The sequence below is a fragment of the Notothenia coriiceps genome, unplaced genomic scaffold, assembly GCF_000735185.1.
Source record: "Notothenia coriiceps isolate Sejong01 unplaced genomic scaffold, NC01 NC01_scaffold00005788, whole genome shotgun sequence".
In the NCBI taxonomy this organism is placed as follows: domain Eukaryota; kingdom Metazoa; phylum Chordata; class Actinopteri; order Perciformes; family Nototheniidae; genus Notothenia; species Notothenia coriiceps.
Window position 1 is genome coordinate 848,306 of NW_011338489.1, and position 11,646 is coordinate 859,951.

Sequence of the window (11,646 nt, forward strand, 5' to 3'; positions counted from 1 at the left end):
TTTCACTTGGCTCTGGGTTCAGAACAAGGTAGTGCGGTCCCAGGTATCTGACTAATCTTGTTGAGCAGTCGTCTGTCACAGTTTTTACAGTTCATACATTAGTACAGTAAGACTGTCGAGTTTTATTTAGTCGCTTCGTAGGGTTTGGTTTTCATGTAAGATAGTCATGCTGTTAAGTGTATGCGGTTCTGGGATCTGTCTAAGTTACACACTCCTTCCTTCAAATTCCCGTAGGGATGTAAACCAGAAATCTGTCCATGTCCTCTGTGTTTCCTCCAGATAGAAAGCATACGCGACATCACCGCACCGCTGTAAAACCCGTGAGATACATGAGTCCGTTGCAGTTGTGCAACGAGATTCGCTATTAACTGTTGATGATATTCATAGCTAGAAAGTACTAATAACTAACCATAGAGAAGTATATACACATATTGATTACAGAACTGTGTCAGCTACTGTCGAGGCTATATTATGTCACTTTAGAAATAGATTTAATAAGTAGTACTGGTAGTGCTTCTAACTCAGTCAAACACAAAACAACCTGAACACAGTATTAACCCGATACAGCCCCCGGATGTCACCTAGCCCGAATAGAGAGAGATAGCAAAAATATTCAATTTTCATAAATAATAGGTTTGTATAGAATTCAACATATACAGGAGGTACAAATCGCTGTCTAACGCGAGGTGACATGATGTATAGTGTTATGTCTGCAGTGATGGGAGCTGGCATATAATGTGTCAGAAGGTTAGGGACAGGACGTGGGAGACGGAGAGGAGCTGGCGGGTGGGGAGCCCAGAAGGAGAAGCCAGAACTAGTCAACATAGTCAGGCTGATATAGTTTATTTTCTTATTATCTATTCTTTGGGATGTGCGCATGATTTTTTGGGGACCCCCACGCATATGATGGATAATAGTATATGGTATTTGGTGTTACACTAGCAAGATATTGATTCGAAAAAACGCCCAGTATTTTGCTTCACAATCTCACACACAATTCTTGCTCATCAATATCTTTTCTAATATGTTGTTAATAAATATTTAGCTACGAATGTAAAACTCCCCGTGGACGAATAATTTAATAAAATTGACCTAAAATCTACCTAATTGGATTATTAACGTTGGTTGTATTCCAGTGTTTAAGGTTGTTTTTTTTATAAATGTGGTAGGGCTATAGTTAAGGATCCTGATAGTCAGGATGTCTAAGGAAAAGTTTCTTCATCCATAGATATAGTTTTCAATGGATAGGAACTGTTAAGAGTCGGGTAATGTGATGATCCGTTTTAGTTATGCATGATCTATGTTATAAATATTTTTGACCACAGAAATTTCAGTTGGTTATCATTTAGGTCTTTACTTGGATGTTTTGAAATTTAGTATCAGATGGGTGGAAAGTTGCATAATGTATAGATGTATTTACAGGGCTAATTTTTGCTTCATAACAACTACTTACCGTTTGTGTATTCATGGATCGAGATAGTCCTACACGAAATCGGCTTTTTTTAATAAAGTACAGGACTTCTCATATATTCATGCTAGAAAAATTGTATAAGGAAATATTTATCAAGTAACTGACAAGATCATGTGATTCCACCCCCAGCCTCACTATCTCGTCGAGGTGTTCCAGGGACGATTGGGGCGACCAATTGAGGTTGATGACTTGACCCGGTTGTTTGGGAGGGCTGGTTAGCACTATATGAATACAACAGTTATATATGAGCAGTTTGATTATTGAAGTTTCCGAAGATTTATTCAGTTTGTCCTGTCCTGCCGACCGTAGTTTTTTGTGTTTTGTTTCTGTGGGCTTCACGATTCGATTTCTTTCCAGTCTGATACTTTTTATTATTTTTGAAGCCCCTGTATAGCCGGGTTACGAACGTGAGTCAAAGGGTTTTCATTGAAAGGTTATACTTGTTCCTTCATTATCTTGGACTATTACTCTCTACGCACGTCACAGTTGTTATGTATTATGGGGAGGAAGTTTGTTAATTTGCACGATGCACTACGAAAGGTGCATGGTTTGATCACTGTCTACTTCAATTTCTAAAAGCTGCTCTGTTTTTGCCCTGCCAGAGCAAGATGTCATAAGAATATTTTGGACAATCATTAGGGAAAGGACCCATACAGAGAAATTAGAACCCTTTCCCCCGGTCTATTTGAAATTGTGTCTATCCCAATTTTGCTTTAAACATTTATATACATGCACAAAAACCTACAGGAAACCAAATATTATAAATGTTAAGAATAATCTTATTTATTTATTTCCAAAGTTTAAAACAACTTGAAAAATGATTTAATATTGACGGTGATAATAAGTTTCCTGAAAGGATTCTCATTGCCTGGCTTGCAGCACTCTTGATCAATACTGGACTAATATCTAGAATGTCTGTCGCCCATTATACATTTAAACATGAAACATGGGCAAATAGTTGTCCAGTTCAACGTAACCCTTTAATGGCGAAAGTCAAATTTTGAATATTTTTTTTGGGGGGGGGGGTTGAACACTGATGGTTCTCTGGTCGGGCGGGTAAAGTCTTCAGATATAATCTTAAAACCAACTATGTACAGTGCAAACAAGGAGATCATCATCACCACTGCGGAAAATAGTGTAAAACACACTGCGTTTTACTCCACATAACAGACAACGTCACTGAAATAAACACCCGGGGTTCTATCTACCTCATCGGCTGCAGAATAAATTCACAGCGGAATCGCCAGTAAAGGTAGAAAGGACTTTTAAAAAAGAAAGCAGATCGTCTCTCAAACCTTTTCTCAGAGTTCCCCTTTGTCTGAAGCTGATCACCGACACTCAAAGAGAATGCAGAAGCTGCTCCTGTTTCTCCTCGCCTTCAACCCGTGTCCATGCAGGCAGTGTTTATAATAAAATACAATCAGCTCCGTCCTGAGCATTCGAGGAAATAAGTCACCTTCTGTTTCCAAAAGAGAAGAAGTCTCCCGTTTGTCCCATTCTCAAGTAGAGCAGAACTATTTCGTCATGTGTACCCATCCCGCCCCAGTGCCTCTGTTTTACATTTCGGGTTTGTGGGGGGCGGATCAAACTAGAGACTGTGTAAACAAAGGCCTAAAGTCTCAAGAGAAGGCCTTAAGTGGAAGCACCCAAAATACACTCTCTAATAACCAGCAGGGGGCAACCTTCTGGTTCTGGAAAAGTGTCTATGAGAGCGGCTTGAGAAAATGACCTTGCCTCTTACTAAATGTCCCAGTTAAACATTTGCTTATGAGTACTTATGGTTCAAACCGCTAAGTTTCTAGTGTTTTATTCAATAGGGCAGGCATGATGTTTAATTTTTTAAATGACGGTCCCATTTAGAGTAAAGTAGACGATAAAGGGAGCGGCCCTTATGATTGAAAGGTCGCTAGCCAGACTTATTATAGAGACCAAACAAGAATGTGGCTTGAGCTACTGAGGTGTTGGTAGGTGTGTTGAGCTGTTTTCCACTGCTTCCAGTATTTATGCTAAGCTAAGCCTAACCACATCTAGACTCTACGCTGAACTTCTTAATTACAAGAGAAATGTTGTTTTAATTGGGACGGCATTTAAGTAGCAGGCCAAACTGATTATTGTCGTTTGCCCATTAACATGCTAGGTTAAAATATTAAATTAAAAAGAGAGGCAACATTTCGCAAGAAAATGGTCTCTGAGATGCAAACTCTACATTTGCATGAACTTTTTTCCAAATTCTCTGAGATTTCCAAGTCACAAATTTAAGGAACTATGGTTTTATTTTTTTGTCGACAGATCCAGCATGGCTCACTTTGGGCAAGTCGGATCGTTCAGCTTTGCCAGAAATGTGGCGATCGCAGCAATAGTTTTCAAATGAGTTCTCAAAATGTGTTTTATCGCATCATTAATTGACCACTTAACCTCGAGAGAAATCGCCTAAGGGATTTTCTTGTCAATTATCTCCCACAATCGCATGTTCCATATAACGACCTAAGAAGGCCATGTTCTTTGCCTACGCTGAGTAAACCGTAAGTCCCTTGGAACTAGTGCTATCCTTGATATCCATGTCGCAGCCTCTTTAGCTAAAAACCAGGGCAGGCTCAACAATGAAGACTGACCAACTGTCCCTGGCTGGCGAAAAACACCCAACAAACCCTTAAGTGTATCTGTTAGACGCACGTTGAGGGGCGTGAAAGGCCAGGGGGGCGCAGCTTGATGCAAGGCAGATATGGAAAGTTGAATGTTAAACACGTTAGCGTCCGTTTTGTAACCGAAGCTTTAGGTTCATTGGCGCCTTTAATGATGATAGATGTTTTTAGAAGAAGAGGAAGGATGAAAGTTAAAGTTTTTCTAAAAAGGCGATTATGTGACACTGGCAGGGGGGCGGTCTTACTGGCAGGCTCCGCACGGACATGAAGCCGTTGCTGAGGGCTGCCGGGACTTGAAGCCGTGGTCAGTGTGGGGCGCAACCTGGAAACGGGCTCGACCAATGAGAAGCTTTTCTGGCTGCAGGCGGGGACTGAACTAGCATCGTTTGGGGATGAACGGACGCCTGTCGAATACCCATCGACACGGAGAGGTGGCCTGATAGGGGTGGGGCCTGTGGTTGGGGGAGGGGCCTGTTGGCGGTGGGGCCGGGGCCTGCGGTCGTGGCTTCAGAGCTGGGGGGGGGCTCCGTGGGTGCATGGAGGAAGACGGGGTGAGGGCACTTTGGTCGGAAGGGCTTTGATTCGTCATCCTGGTTCTGGAGGCGGGGCTCTCTTCATCAGCAGGGGAGGGGCTTTGTGAACTCTGGAGGCGGGTCTGCTGCATGCTGGCTCTGCTCGAATGTCCCTGAAGCCGGGATCTCACAGCTGTCGGTGCGACGCCGCGAGCTCTCGTGCATCCGACTGGTGGCCACTACGGCCTTCATGGCAGCCTGTGACAGAAATACACTGTTTAGTAAAACACTGAACGTACTCTTCCAATATCAGAGTAACATGATACAAAAGGTATCCCAACAGTAGCTGTGAACATGACAGGATGTCTGATCAGGACTGTTTGAGGCATATGATAGCTATGTGATTAACATGATGATTCAGCCTCTATGGAGAGAGACATATGACAAGCATGATCATTTCTGACGTGGAGCTAATCTGAAGTAAACATTGAATACTGCTTTATATTCCTCCATCTTGTGACTGCGTAACTCCCTCTCTTGGATATCAGCATGTGAAGGACACTGTTCAGGAACTAGTTGATGCTCTGTATGTGATGACTACTTCCATTCTGGAGAGGATCACAGATACATGGATCCTGAGATTCAAGCTCAAGCCGGGACCAGGGAGATGTTTCTAACACTTAGGTACTGTTCTTATAAAAAGGTAATGACACAATGAAGTTTTGTTCTGATTAGAGAATCCTAATCCTGAGACAACAGAGGGTCAATGTGTTGACAACTTTTCTACTTTAATCAGAAAACTTAGCCATGGATCTATTTGTAAACCTATCCTATCCGAGACACCTAGCTCAGGATGAGTGTTTTGCATTCATATGTAACACCCTGTGAGTCACGAGGAGTTGTTAAGAAGTCATGCCTTTACTCACAACCTTCACGTGACTCAGTCCTGAAGCGAGCATGACAGGCAAGAGAGCAAACAGGAGGGAAATGACACGTGTCAGGGAGGCGTGTGGACTAGTGCGTTGGTGTTGGGATCAGGGGGTCACAGGTTCAAACCCCACTGCAGTCAGCATGTCGTTGTGTCCCTGAGACACTTCACCCCAAAGTGCTCCTGTGGGGATTGTCCACGGTATTGAGTATGTAAGTTGCTTTGGACAAAAGCATCTAACAAGTGAAATGTCATGTAGTGTAATGTGTCTATATGTCTGTGTCTTCATTAACAGATATTCAGAGTAACAACCCTCCCCATTAACATGTGTGGCAGTACACTGACTGATGGTCCTGGTTATAAACTCAAAGCAACAGTGGCATTTTATTGTGTTACAAAACCAGAATACTTAAACACTAGTCTAGGTATTCCCTTTTATCTGAATACAAATGGGACTGAGACCAATAGAGGTGGGAGTAAAAGTACTAATAATGCAACGTAAAAATACACAGTTACAAGAAAGAGTTTGGTGTTTAAGTAAAAGTATTGAAGATGTAATGTTTTTACACAAAAAGTATTTAAACAACTTGTTAAATTGCTGCCATCTTTTTGTCAACCCATTCATTACTTAAATATTATTTTGGATAGTTGAATCTACATCCAAACCTCTTATTTTAAAAGTCCACTAAGTACTCCACTACAACTCAGGGGTAAATGGTGTACTTCTACTCCACTAGTATTCCTACACTCTGGTACTTCTACTTTTACTCAAGTACAAGATCTGAGTACTTCTACTTTTACTCAAGTACAAGATCTGAGTACTTCTACTTTTACTCAAGTACAAGATCTGAGTACTTCTACTTTTACTCAAGTACAAGATCTGAGTACTTCTACTTTTACTACAAGATCTGAGTACTTCTACTTTTACTCAAGTACAAGATCTGAGTACTTTTACTTTTACTCAAGAACAAGTTCTGAGTACTTCTACTTTTACTTAAGTACAAGCTCTGAGTACTTCTACTTTTACTCAAGAACAATATCTGAGTATTTCTACTTTTACTACAGGATCTGAGTACTTCTACTTTTACTCAAGTACAAGAGCTGGGTACTTCTACTTTTACTCAAGTATAAGACGTGAGTACTTCTCCCACCTCCGACTACAATCCTTGAGTAAATGTACTCAGGTACTTCCCCCCACTGGAGACCAATACCTATATCCAAGAGAAGCTAAAATTATGTACCGTTAAACTACTAACGTTATTGAATTCATACACGGAAGTAAGGCTTTCCTCACTGTCAAGATAAGCTGACGTCAGATACTTTGGGTCAAAGTTGTGACTTGAACTGAAACCGCTAATATTAAATGAAACAACTTTCTTATTTAGTCAAAAGATGTGAGAGAGACTTACTTCCGAGATTAGCCTCCATTGCCAGCTTGTTTACAAACTCAAGTTGACATCCAGAAAGTCTACAAAGAGCTTCTTATAAGACTTCCACAGCGCGTAAAGGTCCTGTGTTGCTCTCGGTGTAAAACCATCCAATTCAGGCATTTAGAGCTCAGAAAGTTTGTCAACGAAAGTATTTTTAAATGTCAAACCCGTCAAAAAGAAGGTGAACTCATCAGCGACCAATCGGCATAATAATAAAGGTTGTTTGTAAAGGTTTAAGTAACATAAACACACTTATTGGAAAGCTATTCGGTCATTTCCACTAAAGCATAAACAAGCCGTGTCGAAACCAACATGGCAACATTTCTTCTTCGCTTGCAGAGTGGAGCGTTATTTTGCTGTTTCTTGCTCAGTGCTGCCACCTGTGGTTGAACGCTATACTATAAAAGCCCCCTCGATGCTACTGGTTTCCCAACGCAAGATGAAGAAGAAGCACCTTGCCATCTTTGACTTGAAATGGTTTGTATTGATTTGAACTGTATCCACCCTCACTGAAGTGAAGTAAATCGTGATTATATTCCTTTTACACCAACCTGACATTGCCTCTCTGTCGGCGGATAGCTCACTGAGAAGCCTACCTTCAATTCAGCAACTTCATATCGTCTATGTTATTTTATTATTTATTTATTTTTTGAACACTTAAAACAGCTGGGTTCACACTGAAGCTACAACTGGACCTGAACTTGGGATATTGAAATTCTAGCTTTTAATGTTTAAAAAACAGTGATGGAAAGTCACTAAGAATATTTACTCAAGTATTCTGCTTAAGTCTTTTTGTTGACATTTGTACTTTACTTAAGTATTTCGTTTTAATACAACTTTATACTTTTACTGCACTACATTTCAGAGGCAAATATTTTACTTTTGTATCCACTACACTTGTTTTAAAACTCACAACAACTGTGTACATATAAAACACATTACATGCTGATATGGTATAATTATAGACGGTGTACAGTCTATATATTAAATGCAGTACTGTACTACTAACCTACACAGTGGTTCAAGTATCTAAGTTAGGTTCACATTGACAAACTACAATATTAAAATGCTGTTACTTCGATAAAAACAGGAGACCATAATCATAATAAAATACATTCTGCAAAACGAGTACTTTTAATACTTGAAATACACTTATCTGATGATTCTTCTCTACTTATTATTCTGAAATTGTGTCTGTTTAATTACTTTAAGTACAATTTAATGCTAATGTTTATGTACTTGAGTAACATTTAGCATTCAGGACTTTTAATTGCAATGGAGTATTTTAAGACCATAGTATTTGTACTTTTACTGGAGTAAAGGATCTTAGTACTTCTTCCAAAAGTGCTGTATTGATGAATAATACATTATAAGAGTAGGCCTACTAGATGAAACAACAACTAATGGCATTTTAACTTTCGAAGTGAAACTGGAGAAATTAACTGTGTCAAGGCTAAGACTATTACTCCCTGTCCAGGAATTAGTCACCCAATACACACAAACATAACCATGATTAATCTACCTTTAGCTGCTAACTAACAAACAGACAGTAAGTTGTTGTTTTCTAAACATCTAATAAATACTAAAAACAACCTCGACTTATCAATGATCGTTTTTAAGTTACTAATTTTGCCTAAAACATGATGTCTGCAACACATTCCTGCCTCTGACTTCAGAATGACTTATTTAACAACGTCTCGCTCCAGGGATTAGTCGGAGCCGCTAACTCCGGACAGTTGACGTTAGCCGACAGGAAAGTCATGAATTAACTTAGCTATTTTCTTCTTAAAAGAGGCAAAATACATACCTGTAATGAAAGGAACCGATGTATCTAGATGTCCAGATTCATGTTGCCGTCCTCATGATAATAAAATGATCATACAATCCAAACTTCTTCAGACTTCTTCTTCAGTTTCAGCTGTTTGCTAACGTTAGCATTAGCCGGCTAACGTTAGCAAACCAATGTTAGCTAACTAAGATAGCAACTTTTTCTAACGACATTCATCCATTGTTGTCGTGTCGGTGTGTGTCTGTGTAACAAAGTATCCAGATCCGCTTTGAGGTCCCTAAAGAGAAACGCCGCTCCCCGCCTCTGAGGTCTCTTTCCCGGGTTACTATGTTGATGTTTCTCAGAGAAACTGCTGGGTATCCAAGACGGGTCGGTAACCGAGGCCGAAATATCGCGAGAGTTTGACCACGTCGTCAACGCTCAGAAAGCCCCACCCCGTAAAATACACACACACTGGCCCTTTCTCATTTCTCTGATTTCCCCTCCTCGACTCCCCTCCTCGACTCGTTTCCTCGTGTCTTAGTCCCGCCCACAGGAGATGCGAGCGGAGGAGTCGAGGAGGGGAACCGAGGAGAGAGGAGGGGAAGCAACAGGCGGTTAGAGAAAAGAGAAATCCTCCATTAATGATGACATCCTCCATTAATGATGACAGGAGGCACAGCAGCACTGTCTGATGGACAGAACTGTGTTCATGATGACTTATATATTTACTTTTAATTCATTGACAGTGCGGTATAATGAGACAATAACAGGCTACAGATGCGGACATACACACACACACACACACACACACACACACACATATATTTATATATATATTTATATAAATATATACAATTTCAGATTTGACAGCACTCTCATAATAATGTAACACAATCAGAGACTGGATATAGAGGAAATGAAATTACGGGCCAAAAGTTTCATTTACAAGTATTAAAAGTAAGCATAGGACACCAAACCAACTGAGACCTGTCTGTCCGCCGCATTTACGCCTTGTAGCCTACAACACGCACCTACACACTGTACAACACACACCTAGCTACTAAAGCATATCATATCAGGATACAGCTGTTGTGTATTTTATTATGTGAAGCACTAAATGGTTTTCGAAAAATATTGAGTCTTTGTTTGTAGAGTAATGTAGGCAGGGCCGTCCCTCCCTACAGGCCGATCATGCAGGCTGTATGGGGCCTCACATTGTGCAGGGGGCCTCGGCTTATGAGCTTGGCTTGTGCGCAGTTCTCAGCGCAGTTCTCGGTGCAATATATGTACAGGAGGAAGAGTGATAAACTGTCTGTCTAGTTGGCTTACAAGACAGTTAAAGTTTACAGCCTACAAAACATGGAGCATTTTTTCCCCTTTTATTCATTTTTATGTCAATTTGCACATTTCATGGTGATGCTCAGCCTCCCCCTTAACTCCTAACAGTCATCATCATGTCAACACAACACAGAGAAACACTGATAGAAATGTGTGTAGTTGTTGATACATTAGGCGCGTTCACACCGGAGTACTTTTCCCCGTACTTTTCCCGTTTAGTTCCATTAGTGCCTGGAATTTTGCGTTCACACCAAAAAGAGAACTTAGTTCAGAGAACTTTTACCCCCTTTTTAGTGACTGCTAGAGAGGTGGGACTATCCTGGGGAGAAAAAAGTACCAATTTCGATTGGCTGGGCGAATTGCAAACCACGCCAGTTCCCGGCAGGGACCTAGGTTGGAACCCCGGGGTTCGGGCTGTTAAGCCACTACTATATCTCGGGACGGGGGGGTGCGAGTGGGGGCGTGGTCCGTTCGACTTTTGATTATACTCGTCTTTTTTTTCTAATCGTTTGAGTATACGTAAAGACGACTGATCCATATGTCACAATTTTAGTTTTGTGTCAGCATGGATTTTGTCAAATTTTTGCCACTCGCAGTTGGTAATCACGTTTTTACACGTCATACGTTAGCAAGTCGTAAGCTATACCACAATGTAGCCATACTGTATGCGAGACGTAGGAGAGGATCGCTGTACACTCTACTCGTGGAGTGTTTTTGCTGTCTCACTTATTACAAAACCTTTGTTTCATGAAACGTTTATGATATAAGGCACAAATAATAGACAATAGTTGTGTCAATGTAAATAGTGCCTCTATTTACCTTTTATATGTACATACAGAAATGATCATACGTATATGTCCACTGATGCAGACGGTAAAGGACATTTAAGTATCGGATGTCTGTTCTGTGTTAGTACGAATACTGTGCATTGGGAATATTAGTCTTAGTTTAGGTTTTTATATTATGATATAAGTATTGAAATATACTCAACATTATATCAGTTCTGTTTGACGAATACTGTACGAGTTTATGCCTCCTAAGATTTTAGACATAACGTTCATCAGTGAAACGGATCAATCCAACTGGGAATCGCTCTGGTCGGTGAATATCAGTTTGGTTTCGGGCACTCTTTGGGATTTCATATTCTGAGGGTCCAGACTCGAGTGTGGTCTTATCGAAGGTGACTCCCGTTCAATCCGCGTTACTTTCGTCGTACTGCTAGGTAAAGAGTATTAGAAGATGATGATAACCCAATGAATGGCCGTCCGTTGCGTTTGGTGGTGAAGTGCAGCATATTGACGGTGGACTTCAAGGGGGCCGGCCTTCAGGGGCCTCACCCCTTGACCGAAGTCATCTTCGACGACCCTGGAGGGTCGTCGAAGATGACTTCGGAAGGCTTCATTTAGCGGTCTTTGCGGCTGTGGAGTGGGGTGGCGAGGTACAAACAAAAAAACAACGGTATTCAATAAGAGAGAGGCAACCAACGCGTCTCGATTACGATTATTACGATTAACGGTCGTTTATGTTACCGCCGAAAGGTGTTTTGAAAAGTCT

At 40.9% G+C, this 11,646-nt stretch overlaps 1 protein-coding gene across 1 annotated transcript in view; it reads right to left on the bottom strand.

Annotated features, from left to right (window-relative positions):
• The window catches only part of LOC104943243 (centrosome-associated protein 350-like), a 19,156-nt gene extending 10,039 nt beyond the window's left edge, over positions 1–9,117 (bottom strand). Inside the window, exon 1 of the mRNA XM_010768589.1 lies at positions 8,791–9,117. The gene's annotated coding sequence lies outside the window, so the exon portion shown is untranslated. The remainder of the gene's footprint in view (positions 1–8,790) is intronic.
• Between the last annotated feature and the right edge of the window lie 2,529 nt (positions 9,118–11,646).